General features: G+C 50.5%; 1 protein-coding gene and 1 long non-coding RNA gene across 7 annotated transcripts in view; one reads left to right on the top strand and one right to left on the bottom strand.

The window, feature by feature from the left end:
- Positions 1–1,598: 1,598 nt before the first annotated feature.
- Positions 1,599–23,020, bottom strand: LOC129478232 (uncharacterized). Of its 2 annotated transcripts, none has more exons than XR_008656368.2 (4): positions 22,922–23,020; positions 19,025–19,245; positions 4,803–4,858; positions 1,599–2,045 (listed from the first exon to the last, which is right to left on the bottom strand). It is a non-coding gene; the product is annotated as an uncharacterized lncRNA (long non-coding RNA). The 2 variants fall into 2 exon arrangements; XR_010122042.1 differs by having other exon boundaries at positions 21,774–22,992.
- Positions 14,925–23,631, top strand: part of PC (pyruvate carboxylase) — a 111,669-nt gene continuing 102,962 nt past the window's right edge. The window contains exons 1-3 of one of the 5 annotated variants that reach the window (XM_063643368.1): positions 14,934–15,039; positions 15,365–15,621; positions 20,880–20,918. The gene's annotated coding sequence lies outside the window, so the exon portion shown is untranslated. Of the gene's footprint in view, positions 15,040–15,364; positions 15,622–18,928; positions 19,116–20,879; positions 20,919–23,631 lie in introns of all 5 variants that reach the window. The other 4 variants (XM_055267786.2, XM_055267709.2, XM_063643383.1 and 1 more) reach the window with 4 other exon arrangements.

Below are 23,631 nucleotides of genomic sequence, written 5' to 3'. Positions count from 1 at the left end.
CCATATCATTGGTATTCACTGCCGTGGGCAGATCCTTTCAGTCTCATCTGTAAAATGGGTTGTCTCTTTTTAAATTTTTTTTTTGAGATTGAGTCTCGCTCTGGTGCCCAGACTGGAGTGCAGTGGCGCGATCTCAGCTCACTGCAACCTCTGCCTCCCTGGTTCAAGTGATTCTCCTGCCTCAGCCTCCCAAGTAGCTGGGATTACAGGCACATGCCACCATGCCTGGCTAATTTTTGTATTTTTAGTAGAGATGGGGTTTCACCATGTTGGCCTGGCTGGTCTTAAACTCCTAACCTTGTGATCCGCCCACCTCAGCCTCCCAAAGTGCCGGGATTACAGGCATGAGCCACCGCACCCAGCCTGTAAAATGGGTTGTTTCAAAAATAAGATGAAATCATGAGTGTGGATGCTTCTAAAGGTGAGACTACTGGCAGTAGCTCTTTTCCCCAAGACAGGAGGAAGAGAAAGAATCCTGGGTCTGGGCCAGCAGATTCCTCAGAATGGTTGTTTTGTTTTTTGAAACAGGGTCTCACTTTGTTGCTCAGGCTGGAGGGCAGTGGCACAATTTCAGCTCACGGCAGCCTTGACCTCCCGGGCTCAAGTGATCCTCACACCTCAGCCTCCTGAGTAGCTGGGACTACAGGTATGTGCCACCACGCCTTGCTAATTTTTGTATTTTTTGTAGAGATGGAGTTTCATCATGTTACTCAGGCTAGTTTCGAACTTCTGAGCTCAAGCAATCTGCCCACCTCAGCCTCCCAAAGTGCTGGGATTACAGGTGTGAGCCACCATGCCCGGCCTCAGAATGGTAGAATTTGAGTGTTGAAGGGACCTCATACATCTATCTGTTCCATGCTCCTTTTTGTTTTATTTTTATTAAGCATTTCTTTGTTTATTTTAGAGATAAGGTTTCTCTATGTTGCCCAGGCTAGTCACAAACTTCTGGTCTCAAGTGATGCTCCTGTCTCAGCCTCCTGAATAGCTGGGATTACAGGCATGAGCCATCACGCCCAGTTCCTTTTTGTTTTAACCACTGTTTTGAGTCAGCCCCTTCACAGATTTCATTTAAACCTCATGATAGTCCTATGATGTGGGGATTGTCATCTCATTTTATAGATCAGAAAACTGAGGATCAGGGAGATTAAGAACCTGGCTGCAGAGCATGCCCACTAAGTGGCAGAGCTGGTCGGCCACCCTGGTCAGCCGGGCTTTAAAAATACATGCTTCAATCACTCAGGTCTCCTTCCCCAGACTTGGCAGCAGAGGCAGGACTGGAAGCCAGCTGTCCTGCCTCCTCCATGTTTGGGGTACTGCAGAGGGCACCCCTATCCAGGGCCAGGGAAGTGCTGGCTGCAGCTCTTGGCTCACACTAGCCTTGTCCCCCAGGGCCTGGCCTTGCCCTCATCCCTTCTGCTCAGTTTCTGAATCTTCCCTGGGTGAAGGGTTGCTTAAAATCTGCCAGGCTCAGCTCCCAGAGGAGCTATGACAGGTCCAGTGTGAAGAGAATGTAAAAAAGGAGCCCTGACCTTCTGCCCCAGCCTGTCCCAAACACTGACTCTGATTTGTACCCAGGCCTTTTAATTTCGACCCTGACAACACTCCAAAGGTCAATCCTGACCCTGGTTAAAAAGCAACAAAACCATTACACAATCTTCAACGCCCTCACTTCAACACACGTAGTCAACTCAAATCCCACTCTCACAAAGGTCTGAGCCCGGGAAGAACTAGCTGACTCACAGACTTTTGAGATGTGGTGAGATGAATCACTCACTCTTGCGTCAAGCACATAGCTGTGGAGTACCCTCTTGCCAAGCATGCAGTCTTAAAACAATTTCCCAAATCCATTGAGGAGAGGGAGAAAATCTGTGTTCTCCTCCTTTCCTCCTCACTGCTTCTCTGCCTTCTTCACCTGGTATCTTAGGCTGATTTGTGTTGCTGTAACAGAGATGGGTTAATTTCTAAACAATTGTTCATTTGATTCATGGTTCTGGAGTCTGGGAAGTCCAAAAGAATGGCATCAGCCTCCGATGAGGGCCTTCGTGCTATGTCATCCCATGGCAGAAGGTGCAAGGGTAAGAGAAAGTAAAAGTGAGCAAAGGCAAGAGGGGGTTGAATTCACTTTTATCAAGAACCCACTTCCTGATAATTGCAGTAATCCAGTCACCTAATCACCTCTTGATACTGTCATAATGGCAATTATAGTTCGACATGAGTTTTGGAGCAGACATTCAAACTATAGCACCTGGCAAGCTCTTACTCACCTTTCAAAATTCTGCTTTGTGAGTGACACCTCCCCAAAAAGCCTGCCCTGACACCTCCAGGCTGTGTTAGATAGGCAGTCCCCTCTCCAGCCCACCCAATAACCCAATACACACAGCAACACAATCACACATGTCTGCCTTACCTCACCAGACTAGGTACCCCCTGAAGGCTAGAAGAACACCTTAATGTCCCCACAACCCAACACAGTAAATAACTGGTGTTAAATATTGGAGACTGTTAGTTGTCTACTGCTATCTAACAAATTACCCCAAAACTTAGAGACTTAAAACAACACACATTTATTATCTTGGTTTCTGTGGGTCAGGAATGGGGGCGTGGCTTAGCAGGTCTCTGGCTCGGATCTCTCAGAGGCTACAGTCAACTCTTCTCCAGGTCCTTCTGGGGTGAATCTGCTTCCAAGCTCATTCTTGTGGCTGTTTGCATGATTCAATTCTTTTCGGATTGTGGGACTGAGGGCTTCTGTTTCTTGATGGTTGATTGTTGCTACTTGGGCCTCTCCAAAGACCATCTCACTACGTGGCAGCTGGCTTTAATCAGAGCAAGCGAGTGAGAGCAAGAGATGGCGAGAAAGACAAGCCAGGATCTTTGGGGACCTAACTGCAGAAGTGACATGTGGAGGCCAGAGCAACTCCATCTTGGATGCTAATCCACCACATTGACTTCTTATTAACCCCCATTCTGGGAATGCCTCTAAGATTTCTACTTTATCTACTGTTACCAGAAATCTTACCCATAGGCAGATTCATATCACATTCTTGCTTTTCTCTGAGGTCTCAACTTTAATTGTCTTACATATTCCTGCCCTGTGGTATATAAGCCCTGGGTCTGGATGTTTATAGCATGGGGATCCACCATCACGTCTGGCAGCAGCCTGAGACACAGACTTGGCTTCTGTTCCTGAATCTATATTAAATGTCTCTTTTTGGCTGGGTGTGGTGGCTCACACCTGTAATCCCAGCACTTCGGGAGGCCAAGGCAGGCAGATCATTTGAGGTCAGGAGTTCAAGACCAGCCTGGCCAACATGGCGAAATCTGGTCTCTACTAAAAATACAAAAATCAGCCGGGCATGGTGGCGGGCACCTGTAACCCCAAGTACTCGGGAGGCTGAGGCAGGAGAATCGCTTGAACCCGGGGGGCAGAGGTTGCAGTGAGCCTAGATGGTGCCACTGCACTCCAGTCTGGGCAACAGAGCAAGACTCCGTCTCAAAAAGAAACAACAAAAAAAGAAATGTTTTTTCTAAGAAACTGAATTTGTCAGCCGCTGTCTTTGGCCTCAGCTTCCTTGGGTTTTGGGGATACGTGTACATAGACTTGCCCACCACAGGACATGACAACCCATCACTTGCTTTATTCTGTTCCTTAGAGGTGAGTCACCAGGTCCAGCCTACCCTCAAGGGGTGGAGATTACACAAGGGTGTGAACAGCAGGAGGCTAGGATCACTGGGGACTGTCTTGGAGATGGCCTACCACAGACACCTAGGATTCCAGGCCTCCTCCATTGCCTGAGTTTAAAGCCTTGCCCTTTCATGTACTGGCTCTGTGTCTTGGGTGAGTGGCTTAACCTCATGTGTCTATAATTTCTCAGCTATAACACGGGGATAATGCTTTATTTCATCAAATCTAAGAGGACATCTATGGAAAGGTGGCAGTATTTTATATACTATTAAGAAAGAATATCTGGGCTGGGCACGGTGGCTCAGGTCTATAATCCCAGCACTTTGGGAGGCCAAGGCAGGAGGACTGCTTGAGCCCAGGAGTTTAAGACCAGCCTGCACAACATGACACCCTGCCTGTACAAAAATTAGAAAAAAAAATAGCTGGGCCTGGTGGCATGTGCCTGCAGTCCCAGCCACTTTGGAGGCTGAGGTGGGAGGATCGCTTGAGCCTAGCAGGTTGAGGCTGCAGTGAGCTGTGATTGAAGCCACTGCACTCCAGCCTGGGCAACAGAGTGAGGCCCTGTCTCAGAAAAAAAAAAAGAAAGAAAGGAAGGAAGAAAGGAAGGAGGGAAAGAAGGAAGGAAGGAAGAGAGAGTACCCATTACCCACTCATTGGAAGGTGCAGCCCTGTTTTAGAGAGGTTAAAATGTGGAGGAAAAAAAGTGTGCCTTGAAATTAACAAAAGACAGTAGTATCTATTTCCTAAAGTGAAGTAGGAAAGAGGTATTTCCTGTATCTATTCATGTAAATGGCTGATGTCATTTAAAGTTCTGGTGAGGCTTAGACATACTGGAAGGCTGCAAGCTGGGGCAGGCTACCATGTTCCTTAGGAGTAAGCCAGTGAAAGTGATCTACATCTACCTGCTGTGGGCAAGACCTTGTTTTGGTGAACAGAAGAGAATGAGAGACCACATCTGGCTTGAGGGAGGGGAGGAGCTAGGCAGGCCTCTCGGAGGAGGTGATGTTGGAGCCCAGTCCCAAGAGCCCACTCTCCAGAACCTTGAGAATCAGACATTGGAAGTCTGACTGAGCTTGGAAGGCAGCAGGGGTAGGGCGTGTCCTCTACCCTGGAGACTGACCTTTGTGAGTGCACTTCACCCTTGCATCCCTCTGGAGCTTATCCTCATTTCCTCTTCTCTCCGTTGAAATGACAGAAGCATAGTCAGTGATGGGCCTGGAATCCAGCCCAGTTGAGTCAGCCCAGCACATAGAGTCTTCAGCAAATGTGTGTTCTACCCTCCATGGGTGGGGCCTGAGTCTTCATGCACCCTCTAGGAGGATCAGACAAAATTATAAACCTAGCAGTTAGTACTACTAGACTTTCTCCTTGAAAATATGATGCCCAGGCTGGGCGCGGTGGCTCATGTCTGTAATCCCAGCACTTTGGGAGGCTGAGGCAGGCAGAGCACTTGAGGCCAGGAGTTCAAGACCAGCCTGGCCAACATGGCGAAACCCTGTCTCTAAAAAAAATACAAAAATCAGCCATGCGGCTGGACGTGGTGGCTTATGCCTGTAAATCCCAGTACTTTGGGAGTGTGAGGTGGGTGGATCACCTGAGGTCAGGAGTTCAAGACCAGCCTGGCCAACATGGTGAAACCCCATCTCTAATAATAATACAAAAATCAGCGGGTGTGGGGGCACACACCTGTAATCCCAGCTACTCGGGAGGCTGAAGCACAGGAATTGCTTGAACCTGGGAGGTGGAGGTTGCAGTGAGCAGAGATTGTGATACTGTACTCCAGCCTGGGCAACAGACTGAGACTCTGTCTAAAAAAATTTTTTTTAAATAAATAAAAAAAAAATGCTCACCAGAAGTAAGTGAGTGACTGTGCAGATATACATTTATTTAATTTAAAATTGTTTGTGGGCCAAGTGCAGTGGCTCACACCTGTGATCCCAGCACTTTGGGAGGCCGAGGCAGGGGAGGATCACTTGAGGGCAGGAGTTTGAGACCAGCCTAGGCAACAAAGGGAGTCCCCATTTCTATGCAAATTTTAAAAATTGGCCAGGCGCAGTGGCTCACGCCTGTAATCCCAGCACTTTGGGAGGTGGGTGGTGTGTGTGTGGGGGGGGGGCGAATAATGAGGTCAAGAGTTCGAGACCAGCCTGGCCAAGATAGTGAAACCCCGTCTCTACTAAAAATACAACAATTAGCTGGGCGTGGTGGCGGGTGCCTATAATTCCAGCCACTTGGGAGGCTGGGGCAGAGAAGCACTTGAACCCAGGAGGCAGAGGTTGCAGTGAGCCGAGATCATGCCACTGCACTCTAGCCTGGGCGACAGAGCAAGACTCTGTTTCAAAAAAAAAAAAAAATAGTTCTTGGGTTTATCTTCTGTCCCTTATTCCCTCCTCACACCTCTACAAGAGTTGAGTTTAGCACATAGTAAATGTTTAATAGTCAGCGAATCGGAGTGCCCCAGAGACCAAGCAGAGTCCACAGAGTCCAGTGGACGCCACGTTTATGGGGGAGGGAAAAGTTAAAGAGATGATAACCTGGAACAGATCAGATTGGGGGCATGGACCGAGAGGAGCAAATTCTGAGGAATTTCTGAGGCTCTGACAGTGTCCCTGGGTCGGGAAGGAAGATGAGGTGGTGGGAGGATATTGAGCCATTTCTGCAGCACTATGAGAAATGAGCTACTTTCCCAGACTCGTTTTGGGGGACAGACCTCAAAGCACTCCATTTCAAAGCAGTGTGGTGCTGGGCTAGAAATAATGCCCAGGGTGTTATGGGAGTCGTAGGAGGGCCCCTTACACCATGAGAATGGCCTTGGAGGGCTTCATGAAGGAGACAATGGCTGGGTTAAGTCTTGAGAGAGAGAGAGAGAGAGAGAGAGATGACAGGAAGAGAGTTTATCAGGTGAATCTATTGAGAAAAGGAATCCCATGCAAGGGAAACAGCCCAAGCACAGGCAGGAAGGCACAATGGGGATAGAGGAATGATGATACCTCATACCACTGGGGTGTAGGGAGGACAGCATACCAGCAAGTTCAGACAGCATGGTGGCCAAGGATGGGGCAGTTAGGAACAAGAAGGCTGGAGACATCCAGATGGATGGGAGCTCCCAGACAAAGCTACAGATCCTGGCTGGGTGCAGTGGCTCACGTCTGTAATCCCGGCACTTTGGGAGGCTGAGGCAGGTGGATCACCTGAGGTCAGGAGTTCAAGACCAGCATGGCCAACATGGTGAAGCCCCGTTGCTACTAAAAATACAAAAATTAGCTGGGCGTGGTGACACACGCCTGTAGTCCCAGCTACTTGGGAGGCTGAGGCAGGAGAATTGCTTGAACCCGGGAGGCGGAGATTGTGGGGAGCCGAGATTGCGCCACTGCACTCCAGCAGCCTGGCAACAGAGCGAGACTCCGTCTCAAAAATAATAATAATAATAATAATTAGCCGGATGTGGTGGCAGGTGCCTGTAATTCCAGCTACTCAGGAGGCTGAGGCAGGAGAATCACTTAAACCCAGGAGGTGGAGGTTGCAGTGAGCCGAGATCACACCATTGCACTGCAGCCTGGGTGACAGAGTGAAACCCCGTCTCAAAAAAAAAAAAAAAACCAAACAACAAACAAACAAAAAACCAAAAAACAAAGCTACAGATCCCTCAAAACACAGCAGTTACTATGAGACTGGAAACAGCCCACCCCTCTGTGTTTAGAATCCAGAAGCCTGGCTTTACCCTGAGGATCTCATACGGACAACCAAGATGTCCCCGATCCCCACTCCAGAGATGACAAAAGAAAGATTTCTCCCGCCAGCACGGACTGAGCAAGCAAGACATTGGCCAGGAGTGTTTGTGGTGTGGAAACTGCAAGTGTGTGAGGTGGCCCTGTGCCCTTGCCTGTGGCCACTCAAGTACCATTTCTGGCTTGGAGGGAGCCTAAATTCCAATGTTTCCCCCCACTGTGCTCCCAGCCTCCTTTAACCCCATGGCTTCTCACCCCTAGAAATCGCCCTGTCTTTCCAGCCTCCTCCTACTTTGGCCGTTCAGTCTGGACAATTCCACTGGGCTCATGGAACCCATCATGGGATCGCCACAACATGGTCAGACCTTCCACCGGCCGAGGTGGACCCAGCCAGCGTCTCCCCTGTGTTCTTAGACTGCAGAAGTCTCTGTCAATTATGAGATCTGCCCTCTTCTGTCTCCGAGCCTCTGAACATGTCTCTAAGAAGCAAAGGGATGGGTTAGCTACTCCCAACGTGCCCCCCAGAGTTATTGGGGTAACACCAAAGCCAGCCCTTTTACCTACCCACGGCCCAGCCTCTTAGCTGCAACTTCCTGTTTTTGTTTTGTTTTGTTTTGTCTGAAGACTGGATCTTGCTCTGTTGCCCAGGCTGGAGTGCAGTGCAGTGGCACAATCTCGGTTCATTGAAACCTCCACCTCCCAGGCTCAAGTGATCCTCTCACCTAGCCTCCCCAGTAGCTGGGACTATAGGCACACCCCACCATGCCTGGCTGACTTTTTTTTTTTCAAAAATTTTTTTTTTTTTGTGAGACAGAGTCTCACGCTCTTACCCAGGCTGGAGTGCAGTGGTGTGATCCCGGCTCACTGCAACCTCCGCCTCCCGGGTTCAGTGATTTTCCTGCCTCAGTCTCTCGAGTAGCTGGGATTATAGGCATCCGCCAGCCACCACACCCGGCTAATTTTTTGTATTTTTAGTAGAGATGGCGGTTTCGCCATGTTGGCCAGGCTGGTCTCAAACTCCTGACCTCAGGTGATCCATCCATCTCAGCCTCCCAAAGTGCTGGGATTACAGGCATGAGCCACCGTGGCTGGCCTTTCTTTTTCAATTTTTAATAGAGATGAGGCCTCACATTCAGGAGATTGAGACCATCGTGCCTAACACGGTGAAACCCCAACTCTACTAAAAAAAACAAGAAAATTAGCCGGGCGTGGTGGCAGTTGCCTGTAGTCTCAGCTACTCGAGAAACTGAGGCAGGAGAATCGCAGGAACCCGGGAGGTGGAGGTTGCAGTGAGCCGAGATCACGCCACTGCACTCCAGCCTGGGTGACAGAGTGAAACTCCATTTCAAAAAAAAAAAAGAAATGAGGCCTCACTATATTGCCCAGGCTGGTCTCGAACTCCTGGGCTCAAGTGATCCACCCACCTCGGCCCCCACAAAGTATGGGATTACAGGCATGCACCACTACACCCAGCTCCCACTCCTGTTTCAAAGCCCACTTGCCCAAGTCTCATGCCCCTAAAGCCTGTGGGAGATGCCTCACCATGGCCGCACCCTTTATCATGGTGCCAGGTCCATACCAGGGCTGATGCCCACAGGCTGGGGCAGAGGAAGAGGAAGAGCCTCCTCACCACTTTTAGCCTCCCAAAGCGCTAGGGTTATAGGCGTGAGCCACTGCACCCGGCCCAAGAATTTTCTTTTTTTTTTTTGAGACGGAGTTTCACTCTTGTCATCTAGGCTGGAGTGCAATGGTACGATCTTGGCTCACTGTAACTTCCGCCTCCCAGGTTGAAGTAATTCTCCTGCCTCAGCCTCCCAAGTAGCTAGGATTACAGGCGTGCGCCACCACGCCCAGCTGATTTTGTATTTTTTTAGTAAAGATGGGGTTTCACCATGTTGGCCAGGCTGGTCTCGAACCCCTAACCTCAAGTGATCCACCTGCCTCAGCCCCGCAAAGTGCCGGGATTACAGGTGTGAGACACCGTGCCCGGCCCAACCCAAGAACGTTTTAGAGTGTTAGCTATTAAGAAATAATAAAGCAGGCCTACACTCCTAGCCTTAGGGCAGCCCCTCAGCTGCTCTGTAAGGGCCCCCTGAACATCATTTCCCTCCCAACAGAGTCCTGTTGCCTGTGTTCTCTGCACCAGAGCTTAACCTTGGCCAGCCTTCCATAGCACGTCTCAGCCCCTCTGTCTGGCTTCAGCTGCTGCTGCATCCTCCTAGGAGCTCAGCTAAGTTTCCCAAGCTCCCCAGATCTCAAGAATCAATTGAGTGCTTGCTAAAAAAAAAAAAAAAAAAAAAGCATTGAAAAGATTACTAGGCCCCACCCCAAATTTACTGAATCATTATCCACAGGGGTGGCTGTGGGTCCAGGAATCTGATTTTGTTTTTCTTTTTTTTTTTTCTTTTTTTTTTTTTTTTTTTTGAGACGGAGTCTTGCTGTGTCACCCAGGCTGGAGTACAGTGGTGCGATCTCGGCTCACTGCAAGCTCCGCCTCCCGGGTTCAGGCCATTCTCCTGCCTCAGCCTCCCGAGGAGCTGGGACTACAGGCGCCCGCCAACACGCCCGGCTAATTTTTTGTATTTTTAGTAGAGACAGGGTTTCACAGTGTTAGCCAGGATGGTCTCGATCTCCTTACCTCGTGATCCGCCCGCCTCGGCCTCCCAAAGTGCTGGGATTACAGGCTTGAGCCACCGCGCCCGGCCTGATTTTGTTTTTATTTTTATATTTATTTATTTATTTATTTTTTGAGACCGAGTTTCACTCTTGTTGCCCAGGCTGGAGTGCAATGGCACGATCTCAGCTCACTGCAACCTCTGCCTCCCGGGTTCAAGTGATTCTCCTGCCTCAGCCTCCCGAGTAGCTGGGATTACAGGCATGTGCTACCACACCCGGCTAATTTTTGTATCTTTAATAGAGACGGGGTTTCACCATGTTGGCCAGGCTGGTCTCGAGCTCCTGACCGCAGGTGATCCACCTGCCTCGGCCTCTCAAAGTGCTGGGATTACAGGCGTGAGCCACTGTGCCCGGCCTTGGTTTTGTTTTTAAAGGGCCCTGGAAGAGTCTTACCATCCAGGAAGCCTAGATAGTATTTCTCTAGCCTCTCTGTGGGTCTTCACACTGACTCCATTAGAACCACTTGGAGAACTTCTGGCCGGGCGCGGTGGCTCAAGCCTGTAATCCCAGCACTTTGGGAGGCCGAGGCAGGCGGATCACAAGGTCAGGAGATCGAGACCATCCTGGCTAACACGGTGAAACCCTGTCTCTACTAAAAAAAAATACAAAAAATTATCCGGGCGTGTTGGTGGGCGCCTGTAGTCCCAGCTACTCGGGAGGCTGAGGCAGGAGAATGGCGTGAACCCGGGAGGCGGAGCTTGCAGTGAGCCGAGATCGCGCCACTGCACTCCAGCCTGGGGGACAGAGAAAGACTCCGTCTCAAAAAAAAAAAAAAAAAAAAAAAAAAGAACCACTTGGAGAACTTCTAAAACTAGCACTGCAGTGCAGGGGGTCTTGTTTCTGAAACACCAGGGCCTCCATCTAGGTCCTGCTGCTTTCTCCACAGAAAGCTAATCACTGAGACAATTATAGCCAAGGAAGAAGGCTTTAACTGGGTGCTACAGCCTAGGAGATAGATCAGTCTCAAATCCATCTCCCTGAGTGACTAAAATTAAGAGTTAACATAGAGGGAAGAAATGTAACAATGTGTAAAAAAACAAGATCTAGGGGCCAGGCATGGTGGCTCACTCTTGTAATCCCAGCACTTTGGGAGGCCAAGATGGGTGGGTCACGAGGTCAGGAGTTCGAGACCAGCCTAACATGGTATACTAAAAATACAAAAATTAGCCAGGCATAGTGGCAGGCACCTGTAATTCCAGCTACTCTGGAGGCTGAGGCAGGAGAACTGCTTGAACCTGGGAGGTGGAGGTTGCAGTGAGCCAAGATCACGCCATTGCACTCTAGCCTGGGGGACACAGCAAGACTCCATCTCAGAAAAAAAAAAAAAAAAGAAAAAGAGAAAACAGGAACTAGAGAGAAGTAAGGAAGCAAGCAGGGTATTGGCTGGGCGCGGTGGCTCACGCCTGTAATCCCAGCACTTTGGGAGGCCGAGTCGGGCGGATTGCAAGGTCAGGAGATTGAGACCATCCTGGCTAACACGGTGAAACCCTGTCTCCACTAAAGATACAAAAAATTAGCTGGGCGTGGTGGTGGACGCCTGTAGTCCCAGCTACTTGGGAGGCTGAGGCAGGAGAATGGCATGAACCCAGGAGGCAGAGCTTGCAGTGAGCTGAGATCAAGCCACTGCACTCCAGCCTGGGCGACAGAGCAAGATTCTGTCTCAAAAAAAAAAAAAAAAAAAAAGGAAGCAAGCAGGGTGAAACTGGGTTCTGGCATCTTGTCTGGATGCCTTGATCTGGTGAGTTTTAGTTCTCTGATACTTTTTTTTTGAGAGGCCTGAGTGTCCTTTCCTGAGGAAGGAACTCAGATAAAACAAATGTAAGTTTCAAGCTTTAAGACCAAAAGGGTCCATTTCTATGTTTATTAGAAAAAAAAGTCTATGGGACTATTGGGTCAGTTTCAGTCTCAGTCCCTAGAGATGGATTGAAGAGGCAAAGGTGACTCAGGTATTCTGCTGGTGATTCTAAGACCTCTGAGTTGGTAGTTAATATGCATAAGAGCAATGGGATGGGGCTCAGGAATCTGTGTTTCCCACCTTGTCCCCAGGAGATTCTGTTGCTAGTGGCACAGAAGCCCACGCTGAGAAGTGCTTTTTCTTTTTCTTTCTTTCTTTCTTTCTTTTTTTTTTTTTTGAGACAGTTTTTCACTCTTGTTGCCCAGGCTGGAATGCAATGTGCAATCTTGGCTCACTGCAATCTCCGGCTCCTGGGTTCAAGCAATTCTCCTGCCACAGCCTCCCTAATAGCTGGGATTACAGGCATGTGCCACCACGCCTGGCTAATTTTGTATTTTTAATAGAGACAGGGTTTCGCCATGTTGGCCAAGCTGGTCTCGAACGCCTGGCCTCAAGTGATCCACCCACCTCAGCCTCCCATAGTGCTGGGATTATAGGTGTGAGCCACTGCACCTGGCCAATTTTTATTTTTTTGAGATGGAGTTTTGCTCTGTTGCCCAGGCTGGAGTGCAATGGTGCAATCTCAGCTCACTGCAACCAATTTTCCTGTCTCAGCCTCCCGAGTAGCTGGGATTACAGGTGCCACCACCATACCCAGTTAATTTTTGTATTTTTAGTAGAGACGGGGTTTCACCATGTTTATCAGGCTGGTCCTGAACTCCTGACTTCAGATGATCCACCCGCCTCAGCCTCCCAAAGTGCTGGGATTACAGGCGTGAGCCATCGTGCCCAGCCCGTTTTTTAATTTTTTTTTTTTTTTTTTTTTGAGATGGAGTCTCGCTCTGTCACCCAGGCTGGAGTGCAGTGGCATGATCTCGGCTCACTGCAACCTCCGCCTCCCAGGTTCAAGCGATTCTCTTGCCTCAGCCTCCCCAGTAGCTGGGACTACAGGTGACTGCCACCACACCCGGCTAATTTTTGTACTTTTTTAGTAGAGACGAGGTTTCACCATATTGGCCAGGCTGGTCTTGAACTCCTGACCTTGTGATCTGCCTGCCTCGGCCTCCCAAAGTGCTGGTATTACAAGTGTGAGCCACGGAGCCCGGCCCCATTTTTTAATTTTTGAAAGACAGAGATGAGGTCTTAGTGTGTTGCCAACGCTGGTCTCAAACACCTGGGCTCAAGCATTCCTCCCTACTCAGCCTCCCAAAGGTGAACTGGGATATTAATCCTTGTTCTGTTACTAAAATAGCTGTGTCGGATCCAATCCAAGGTTGGGGTTCTTCAGGACGGGTAGAAGGAATGACAGGGAAGCTGGAGTGAGAAACTACTTATACAAGGAGTCTGAGAGAAGAGTCAGATCTCTCCAGGCTCAATAAACAATTTCCAGTTAGCAAGATGTTCTCATAGTCTTTGATTCTCCTTTTTGGAAGCAGGTTATTTTTTCTCTTTGCCCTTATTACCATCTGATGTACTATATGTTAATCTGTCTGCTCTCCTTTGAAGGCAGGGTTTTGGTTTGTTTGGTCACTCCCTTATCCCCTGGTTGGCACAGATCCCAGTTTACGAAGCGGTGAATGAAAGTAAAAATCTCGGGACCCCCCCCCCAACATTCATGTGAAAGTGAAGATTAAGCCTTGAAGCTGAGTCACTGCAACACCCTCTTCCAAAAGAATAGCTGTTACTAGCATTAGGCATCAGCCAGATCCACACGGAAAGGTAAAAAGTCTCAGGCATTTGCCCCCACAGATCATTCACAAGTAAATTCTTGCTGGCCTCCCATAAACAAGGACAGGTCAATTGTAGCTTCAGGTCTACAATCTAAGTCTAGCTCCTAAAAATTCCACAATAAGAATGTCATTACAAGCTTATTTTCCCAGGTGCAGAACAAAGTCAAAACTACCTACTCAGAGACATCTGCATAACTGATTCTTCCTTTACTCTTTTTCTCTTCAGACATTCATCTTATCTTACGTAGATTTACCGGGCATTAGCTAAAGTCCCATAGGAATGTAACTATTGTCCTAATCGCCTACTTGCCCTTCTTCCTACATGCCTTCCCCTCATTCCCCCTTTAAGGAAATGCATAAATACTAAACCTCCCGAAAACCTCTTCGGAAAAACAACCACGGATGTGTCTGTGGTTCGTGTTTTTCCCGAGCACGCCCTCAAACTGGATTAATAAGCCTCGATGACAGAGACTTACGCCTCAGTCACTTGTTCCATCAGTCAAAGCTTTCCTCTTTGACAAGTGTCTTGGGTTTTGTCAAGTGTCTTGTGTCTCAAACAAGCCTTCCAAACCCCCTGGGTCCTGAGCAGCTTCGCTCTGCAGATGACAAAACCGAGACTCAGAGGTTAAGTTGCTTGCCCAAGGTCACACAGACGTACTCTAGACCCCCATCATCACCTACGCAGCTGCTAAAGGACACAGTCATGTAACCCGTGTGGCACAAGCGCCTTCTCCTTCCTCCTGCCCTTTGCTAACGTTAGCTTTTCCTGCGACCTCTTCTCCGCTAGCCAGCGCGTATCTGCGTCTAGCCGGGATGCCTGAGCCCCAGTGCGATCTGTTGTGCTTGCAGCTTCGGGAGACACGTGCTACTCGGGTGAATGAATCGAATGTCCCCACCCCCGCCGACAACCAATAACTGCGAGCCGCAGCCCGGCCACTTCCGCCTATTGCGGGCGTCGGCTGGGGTCCGGCGGCCCACGTGAGGCTCCGGAGACAAGGGAGTAGGCGGTGGTGCGCCAGGGGCGGGCTCTCCCAGCCTCGCCACTAATCCAGGCGCTCGCCGGGGACGGGAGAGGCGGGGCTGACGTGGGGCGCCAAGGCTTAAACGTGACGGACAGGCGGGCGCAGGGAGGAGTCCAGAGCCGAGGGGCGAGGAGTGACGGAGAACACTGCCCAATAACGGGAGGGGTTGGGCTGTCTGGGCCAATAGGAAGTCTGTAAGGCGGGGCCGGGACTGCAGCAAGTTCGGTTGCACGGAGACCGCAGCTGTTCTCTGTCAGTGGAGGCAGCAGCGGTAGAGGCGGCGGCGAGGACTGGCGGCGGCGAGGAGGTGAGTGTCCGCCGCGCTCCGCACGGTCCTCTTCCCGCGGCGGGTCGGAGCGGGTGGACGTGCGCCGGCACCGCCGCGAGGGACGCTTATGTAAGGGTCGCGCGCGCAAAGGCGGCGCGGGCTCCGCGAGTGCCGGCTGGAAGAGACGGCGGCGGGCGGTGCGCGGTGCGCGACGCGACGCGGCAGGCGGCGCCCCTCCCCCTCGCGCGGGGGCTTGGCCGGCTGGACCCGCCCCCGGACCCGCCCCCGGCTCCAGTCCCGGAGCGCCCCTCCGCAGCGTCCGCCCGCGGGCTGCCTCATTCTTGCTCTCGGGCCCATTTTGCAGATGGAGAAACTGACTAAAGCGCCTCGCGCGAGGTCCCTGAGGGTTCGAACCTAAGTCTCTCAGGATCGGGAGCCCAAGTTGTCCCCATCGTACTGGATGTGGCTCAGCTCTGCAGGAAGCCGCGGCGTGTAAGGCGAGGGCTGTCCTTGTTCTCGGCGCTCGCACTCCGCCTCCCATAGGATCCTCCACTTTGTTTCAGACGGGAAAGCTCCAGGCGCCCAGACGCAGTGATTCGCCCAAGGCCGCTCATTCAGGAGGTGGGGCTGGGCTCAGCCCCTTATTTCTCCAGCTTTTAGTAGTTTACAAAGCGCATCAGAGTCGGAAGCCAAGTCCCTAGGTCCCTGGCAACTTTGAGATTCTTTTGTTTTCTTTTCTTTTTTAGACAGGGTCTTGCTGTCACCCACCCAGGCTGGAGTGCAGTGGCGCGATCTCGGCTCACTGCAGCCTCGACCTCCTGGGCTCAAGCGACCCTCCTGCCACAGTGCCCCAGTGCTGGGACTACAGGCGGGCGCCACCACGCCTAGCTAATTTTTGTATTTTTTGGTAGAGACGAGGTTCCGTCATGTTGCCGGAACTCCTACGCTCAAGCGAGCGGCCTGCCCTGGCTTCCTAAAGTGCTGAGATTACAGGCGTGCCTGGCCCTGAAATTCTTAAAAATCAGGTTGTGTCTTTATTTTGTGAGAAGAGGTAGGCCTGGGCTCTTTACCCCTTCTCCAGCTGAGAAAACAGGCTCAGAGAAGTACCAACACTTGCTGATGACAACCAGAACCTCCAGAGTGCCTGCCATCTGCCTCCCTGTTGCTCCCTTACCCACTGCCACATTCATCCCTGGCTGGCCTCCCCCAAGGCACCCTTTCCCTGTATGTGATGCAAATACTTGTGCTGGGGGTGGATGTGCTCAGCATTTCTCTCACTTGCAGCTACAGCTTCCTGCCTGCAGGCTCTCCTTAACTGTTGAACTCTTAATCACATTCTTTTGCACACCTACAGTGTTCGTATCCCTACACTGGGCCGAGAGACAGCGTGGCCGATGAGGTCAATCCTTGTCCTGCAACTGCTGACAAACCGATTGGGGGAGAGAAAAATAAACAAAACCTAAGCAGCAAGGCAGCCTGATGCAGATGTTCGTAGGGAGCCTAGTGGGCGAGGTATTGGCCCTAGGAGGACATGGAAGAGGAAGTTCAGTAGAGGCCAGTAAATCACAACAAACCACACACTAAAGCAAGAGAGAGGAGAAATGGCCTGGAAGGGGATGGGCTTGGGAAAGCTTCGTGGAGGAGGTGAGTTGTGGACCTCTTTTTGATGCCACTGGCAGTGGAGAAACAGTGACTGGATTTGAGCAGCTAGAAAGTTTTATTCTGGAGAGGTTTTGTTAAAGAGGTTTTTTTGTTTTTGTTTTTGTTTTTTGAGATGGGAGTTTCGCTTTTGTCGGCCAGGCTGGAGTGCAGTGGCGTGATCTCGGCTCACCACAACCTCCGCCTCCCGAGTTCAAGCGATTCTCCTGCCTCAGCATCCTGAGTAGCTGGGATTACAGGCGCATGCCACCACACCTGGCTAATTTTTGTATTTTTAGTAGAGACGGGGTTTCACTATGTTGGCCAGGCTGGTCTTGAACTCCTAACCTCAGGTGATCTGCCCGCCTCGACCTCCCAAAGTGCTGGGATTATAGGCATGAGCCATCATGCCTGGCCAGTTACAGAGGTTTCAAGCAATTAGAACTGGAAGAGGAAGGCTGAGGAAGGTGGAAGGAGAATGTGGGGGAAACAACTTCACTATTGGGTGTAAGAAACTTGATTGGTCACTGGGAAGAGGCCTCTACAGGAGATGTAACCAGGTGAGGGCACTAGGATTTGCTAAGGTGCAGGTAAGTCAGTGACTGGAAGCCAAACTGAGGAAGCAAGATTAGATGCAAAGGTAGACGGGGCTGGGCGCGGTGCTCATGCCTTTAATCCCAGCACTTTGGGAGGCCGAGGCGGGTGGATCACCTGAGGTCAGGAGTTCGAGACCAGCCTGGCCAACATGGTGAAACCTCTTCTCTACTAAAAATACAAAAACTAGCCAGGCGTGGTGGCGGGCACCTGTAATCCCAGCTACTCAGGAGGCTGAGACAGGAGAATTGCTTGAACCTGGGAGTTGGAGGTTGCAGTGAGCTGAGATCACGCCCCTGCACTCCAGCCTGGGCGACGGAGTGAGATTCCCTGTCAAAAAAAAAAAAAAAAGCCCAAAAGGCAGACAGGGCTCTGAGGGCCCAGCTGCAGGCCTGAGCTGCAGGTTGTGTCCCATGGTTTTCTGGTAAGCTCCCTGAGAACAGCTGTCATTTGTTTACTAATGGTTCCTCCACCCTGCCGTGCCCTGCTCTTAGGGAAGGGGCTTTGTTCACTACAGTTGCTCGGTATCTGCTTTTTGAATTAATTAGGCTGTCATCCAAAGTTTCCTCAGTTTACCCCGATGTACCCTCGTGTGTCATAACGCCTTCTGTCTTTCTACTGAAGCCTGCTGCAGCCTGGCTGACTCGGTTCCCTGTGCCAGTCCTCACCTCTAAGATCTCCCCTAGAAGGTTGTCCCTGGTAGCCCACAGTAGGTCCCCCAGGCCCTTTGCCCTTTTTTGTCCTGCTCCTTGCTTTCACCTGGTCTCACTTCCAGTGCCCCAGGCACTGTGATAGGTACCTGTCCTCCCACCACCACTCATGGGGGCTCTGGGACCAGTGGCAGGGCAGGACCTCAGATTCACTACTCTTATCCCAAGCCACAGTTCCCTGTGTCCCTCTTCCCTCTGTCCTCACAGTCCCTAATAGTGACAGGAACAAGTAGGTGCTTAATGCATGTTTTGGGTGAATTAGTTGAAAAAGGGTCAACTGGGAACCAGTGAGGAGAGAAGGGTGGAAGATGGGGAATACGGAAAGGAGTTACCTTTGGAGGTGGCAGGGATGGCCAGCACCATGGTCAGTATGGCAGTAAATCTGGCAGTCCACATTTCTCACTGGCACCTTCTGCAGGGGCTGGAGGTCTCATTCATTTTCTGTGTGTGTGTGTGTGTGTGTGTGTTTTTTTTTTTTTGGAGACGGAGTCTTGTTCTGTTGCCCAGGCTGGAGTACAGTGGCACCATCTTGGCTCACTGTAGCCTCTGCCTCCCGGATTCAAGCGATTCTCCTGCCTCAGCCTCTTGAGTAGCTGGGATTACAGGCACCACCCCTTTGCCTGGCTAATTTTTGTATCTTTAGTAGAGATGGGGTTTCACCATGTTGGCCAGGCTGGTCTGGAACTCCTGACTTCAGGTGATCACCTGCCTCAGCCTCCCAAAGTGCTGGCATTACAGGCGTGAGCCACCGCGCCCAGCCTCTGGTCAACGTTTTCATTGAGGATGAGCATGGCCTTCTTTTTGGCTGCCTCCCAATATCGTCCTGCCCCCATCTGAATGGGCCCCGTTTCTCATATCCTGAAAGTTCCCACTTTGGGGCAGGTTTCTCACCCAGAGGCCTCCTTCACAGCAGCAGGGCATTTTGCCTGCTCACTCTGAAACCTCACCTGGGCCTGACTGACCATGCCTTCCTCTCTTTCTCTTAGCTGCCTTCTAGTCTCACCTGTGGACACTTTGCCAAAGGAGTCGGGCCTGACGGTGGAAGATGGGAAATGGCCAAAAGAATAACCATTTCCTCTTACTTACCGAATGAAAAGCTTGCCTCACCTTGGCGTTCAAGACTCTCTAATATGATTCCACCTGTTGGGCTCTTTCTTCCATTTGCCTCCGCAGGTACCCTCTTCTGTGTCAGCCCCCATAGTGAGATTAGTCACTATTACCCCAAACTCGCTTCTCATGGTCCCCCCTCTGCTCTTGTTCTTGTTGACTTTGTTTTCTGCAGGGCCTTGCCTCTTATCTTGTCCTGTCAAAATTAAATTATTCTTTGAGACACAGGACTTTATTAAGGCTTGCCAACTCTACTCAGTTGGACTGGGCTCTCTTTTCATAACAATGATGATGATAAGTAATGATTTATTGTTAATAAAAGCCAACTACTGTGTGGTGGTGATGGCCTTGCTAAGCCCTTTACATACACATAATGTGATTATCACAACAGTCCTGTTACGAAGGTACTATTAGATCCATCTCTTTCAAATGACGGACTCTCATAGGTGAGACACAGAGAGGTGAAATAACTCGCCCAGAGTCACACAGCCAGGCAGGCTAGGCGGCTCACTGCTGGAGTCCCTCTCATGTGCCATCCCGTTTTTGCTTCTTTTAACCAGCCCCCAATAACCTGCTTTTTGGCACTTTGTGGGCAGGGCCTGGGTGTACATACAGTTCCTTGTGCAAGGTATGTGCTCAATAAATATTTTATTGACTTGAGTGTCCCAGACATTGAATTTCAGCCTTGACATTATCTGCCAATGCAGCTGGTTTTCTCTGAACAGGGATTTGAGCTTGCTGGCCTGTGTTTCCATTTTGCTGTTCATTGACTAGTGGCTAGGGTAGGTGTGGCTTTTTCGGAAATAAGCAGTCGATTAAACTCCGAAAAGTGATCACACAATACCAACTGTGGGCTCCCACGGGCATAAACACGAGGTGTGCTCTTACGTGTGGCAGGGAGGGGTCTCTGCAGGAAAGGATTTGAGGAAATAGCCGGGAAATAGGGGACACATCTCAGGTCACGTAAGACAGCTCCTTATTAGTGTCAAGTTGTGGAGTGAGAGAAGAACCAGACTCCCAGTGTTCAGAGGGAGCTCCTGAAGGATTAGAGACAGCTGTGCGGAGATGCCGAGAAAGCGGGCCTGAGGCTGGATGGAGTGGGCAGGAAGAGAAAGTACTTCAGATAAAACAAGAACTGTTTCTAGAACTTCTTGTTCATGTGTAGTGGGTGGCAGAAAAGGGTTTTACTTAAACTCTTTCCACCTATCCTGTCGGTTAACGTCCCAGTGTGTCCTCTGTGCCAGGCATGGTGCTACTGCTGTGCGTGTGCTGCCTCATTGGGTATTCCCTAGTACGTTGTGAGATGGGCGTTGTTATTATTCCCATTTTACAGATGAGGAAACAGACTTTGAGTGATTACAGAGTGGCTGTCAGTAACAAAAGGTGCAGTCCAGGCAGTGGGACAGCCGAGCTGGCGCTTCCAGCCGTGTACCCTCCTGGTGCCCTCAATGGAATCAAACAGTTCTCAGCCAGGTGCGGTGGCTCACACCTGTAATCCCAGCACTTTGGGAGGCCGAGGCGGGCAGATCACCTGAGGTCGGGAGTTCGAGACCAACATGGAAAAACCCTGTCTCTACTAAAAATACAAAATTAGCTGGGCGTGGTGGCACATGCCTGTAATCCCAACTACCTCAGGAGGCTGAGGCAGGAGAATCGCTTGAACCTGGGAGGCGGAGTTGCAGTGAGCTGAGATCACACCATTGCACTCCAGCCTGGGCAACAAGAGTGAAAAAGCCCTCTGGGTTCTAAAATCTGTGTTCTTGCCACTCCTGTTTTCTCTGGGAAGTTCCTGGAGCAATGAGGGTAATGCTGTTTTTTTCTTTGCTTTAGATAGCGTCTGCCTTCTGGAGAGCTGACCAAACACTAAGGGTAAGTCCTGTGCCTGAATCCAGGCTGGTGGGATGCGTGGGGGTCTTCACCAGGAGCAGCTGTGGATGCCAGCAGTTTGGCATGTCAGGTCTTAAGCTCAATCAATAAAAAAAGGCTGCGCTCTGATTTGTGGATAATATCCGTTTAAGCAGTCTTGTCTGTTTCCAGTTGCTCTTGATTTTTACAGGAAAGGGACATCTGGCTCCCTGCTGGCCCCATTTGGCAGCTGGCCAGCCTCAGCAGAACGCCCTGGTTCTGGAAGGGCATGGTCAGCTTGGGAAGCTGGGCAGGAAGAATCCCTGGGGCTGGGCTGCCTCTGAGAAGACCCCTTGAGTCAGCATGGAGAGCAGGCAGCTGTGGTGTGAGGTGGCTCTGCCAGCTGGTTGTAAAGTCACTTGACACCGGTTTCCAGAGGGTAACGCTCAACCTTTGCCAGTCATGGTAACAACGGGGAAAAAGAGGCCTGCCCTTCTTCCCCTGCACATTTTACAGGCATGTGCCACCACACCTGGCCATTTTTTTTTCTTTCTTTTTTTTTTTTGAGACGGAGTCTCGCTCTGTTGCCAGGCTGGAGTGCAGTGGCGCAAGCTTGGCTCACTGCAACCTTCGCCTCCTAGGTTCAAGCGATTCTTCTGCCTCAGCCTGCCGAGTAGCTGGGACTACAGGTGCGTGCCGCCATGCCCAGCTAATTTTTGTATTTTTAGTAGAGACAGGGTTTCACCATGTTGGCCAGGATGGTCTCGATCTCTTGACCTTGTGATCCGCCCACCTCAGCCCTTCAAAGTGCTGGGATTATAGGCGTGAGCCACTGTGCCCGCCCTAATTTTTGTATTTTTAGTAGAGATGGGATTTTACCATGTTGGTCAGGCTGGTCTCGAACTCCTGACCTCAGGCGATCCACCCTCCTCAGCCTCCCCAGGTGCTGGGATTACAGGTGTGAGCCACCGCGTCTGGCCTCTACTGCTTTTATGGTTCCCCCAACATGGATTTCCATGGTGGCAGGTGCCTGGGAGATTCAGTGGCCTCCCCTCAGCCTAAATTCCACAGCCCTCCAGCCAGTCTCCTGCTAGTCCAGTCCCCTCTCCCTCTGCTGGTCTGCAGGAGCAGCCGAGCCAGGGAACCAGGTGCTCTCCCAGCATTTGTGACAACAATAATGCTCTTCCCTTCAGGCCCGCTGTGGCCTTGGGGACTTTGTGGCTCAGGGACAACTTTCTCCAGAGCTCATGTCCAGTGCTGAGTGGGGATTCCTTGGTATAGGAGTTTTTCTCGGTTTTCCATTATGTGGGGGTTTTCCTCTGATGACCCTTCATGACGCAGGAGCTGGTTTCCTGTGTGAGATTTCCCACAGTCCTCCCTTGGACCTAGGTCTTGGGCCAGCAAGTGCCGTCTGCACGCTACCATTGAGTGAGGGCAATGGGCTCATGGTGGGAATGGCCATAACGTGGAAGAACTCCACCCTCCACGAGTTTCACCCCCTTGTTCTCTCTCGGCTTGCTCTGTCCTCTTATTCTTGGCTGTTAGAGTTGGATGTTATTTCTCTTACTTGCATCCCTACAATGAGAGATGGGCATGTTGGAGAAGGTTCCCCCCAAACCACTTGTCTTACGGAACTGAAGAAACTGAAGCCTAGAGAAGGCTGGTTAGCGGAATCCCAAGATGCTGATCCCATTTTTTTTCTTCTTTTAAGATTGCCATCTTTTATTGATGTCTTCCCTTAGATCCATCAATAGAGAGGGAAAATCAGTCACCAAGAAGGGACCTCTTCTTCCAGGTCAAGTAATTTGTCAAAGCTTGTTTGGCTCCCCAGTTCCCAAGGCACTGCTGACTTGAGCTTTGCCTAGGGACTAAGGCTCTGCAGTCTAAGCTTGTCACCCTCCCCTCCTCTTCAGCTTTCTCCTGGGGGGACATGGATGTGGCCCTTTGTTGTGTTGTTTAGTGTTATGCCTGAAGGCATTACCCCAGGTACTCCCAGCACTAACTCGGGTTTCCTGCTCTTGTGTTACCTCCTTGTCCTGATTGGCCTTGAGGCCAGAGAAAGAGGTGGGGCTGGGAGGGCATGGGACAGCTGGGAGTACATTTCCACTGCCTGTGTGTGGAAGGGCCTGACTGCTTCTGTGGCAGCTCCTCTCCTGACGACATCCACCATGACATCACAACGAGGCTTTGGGAAAATTCCACGACCTGGCCGTGCTGAGTCATACTTAGTCTTTGGGGATGTGTGTCACCTTTCCCATGTCTGTCACTGGGTGTTGCAGTTACTATGAAGTGACACATGCTGCCCGTTTCTTACATTTGTACATCACTTTATGCTTCTTTGAGAGCCTCTTCTCATGTACATGCTGTGTATCAATATGAAATGTATTAATATTAAATCATTAATAATAAGTATATTATTTATTCTGGAAAATATTTGTCTTTTGCAATGGGTGAGGAACCAGAGGTTCAGAGAGACTAGAGACTAAGCGACTTGGTGAGTTTCGGGTGACTGGTGCGTGGCATGTCTGAGGGAGGTTTGGATGCCACACCCACTCCTACCCCTGGATTTTTCTGTAATGCAAAGATTATTCAGAAATTACTTTGGCCGAAAACAATTGATTTTCAATTTGTTAAAATTATGAATTCAGAAACCTAGTTATTTTAAGGGCTAGTTTTTGAAGTTTAGCTGATAAGTGTAGCCTATAAATCTTTCTGATCTATTTACGATTCTAGGACA

The sequence above is a fragment of the Symphalangus syndactylus genome, chromosome 1 (assembly GCF_028878055.3).
Source record: "Symphalangus syndactylus isolate Jambi chromosome 1, NHGRI_mSymSyn1-v2.1_pri, whole genome shotgun sequence".
Lineage (NCBI taxonomy): Eukaryota > Metazoa > Chordata > Mammalia > Primates > Hylobatidae > Symphalangus > Symphalangus syndactylus.
This window is presented reverse-complemented; position numbering and strand designations above follow the sequence as displayed.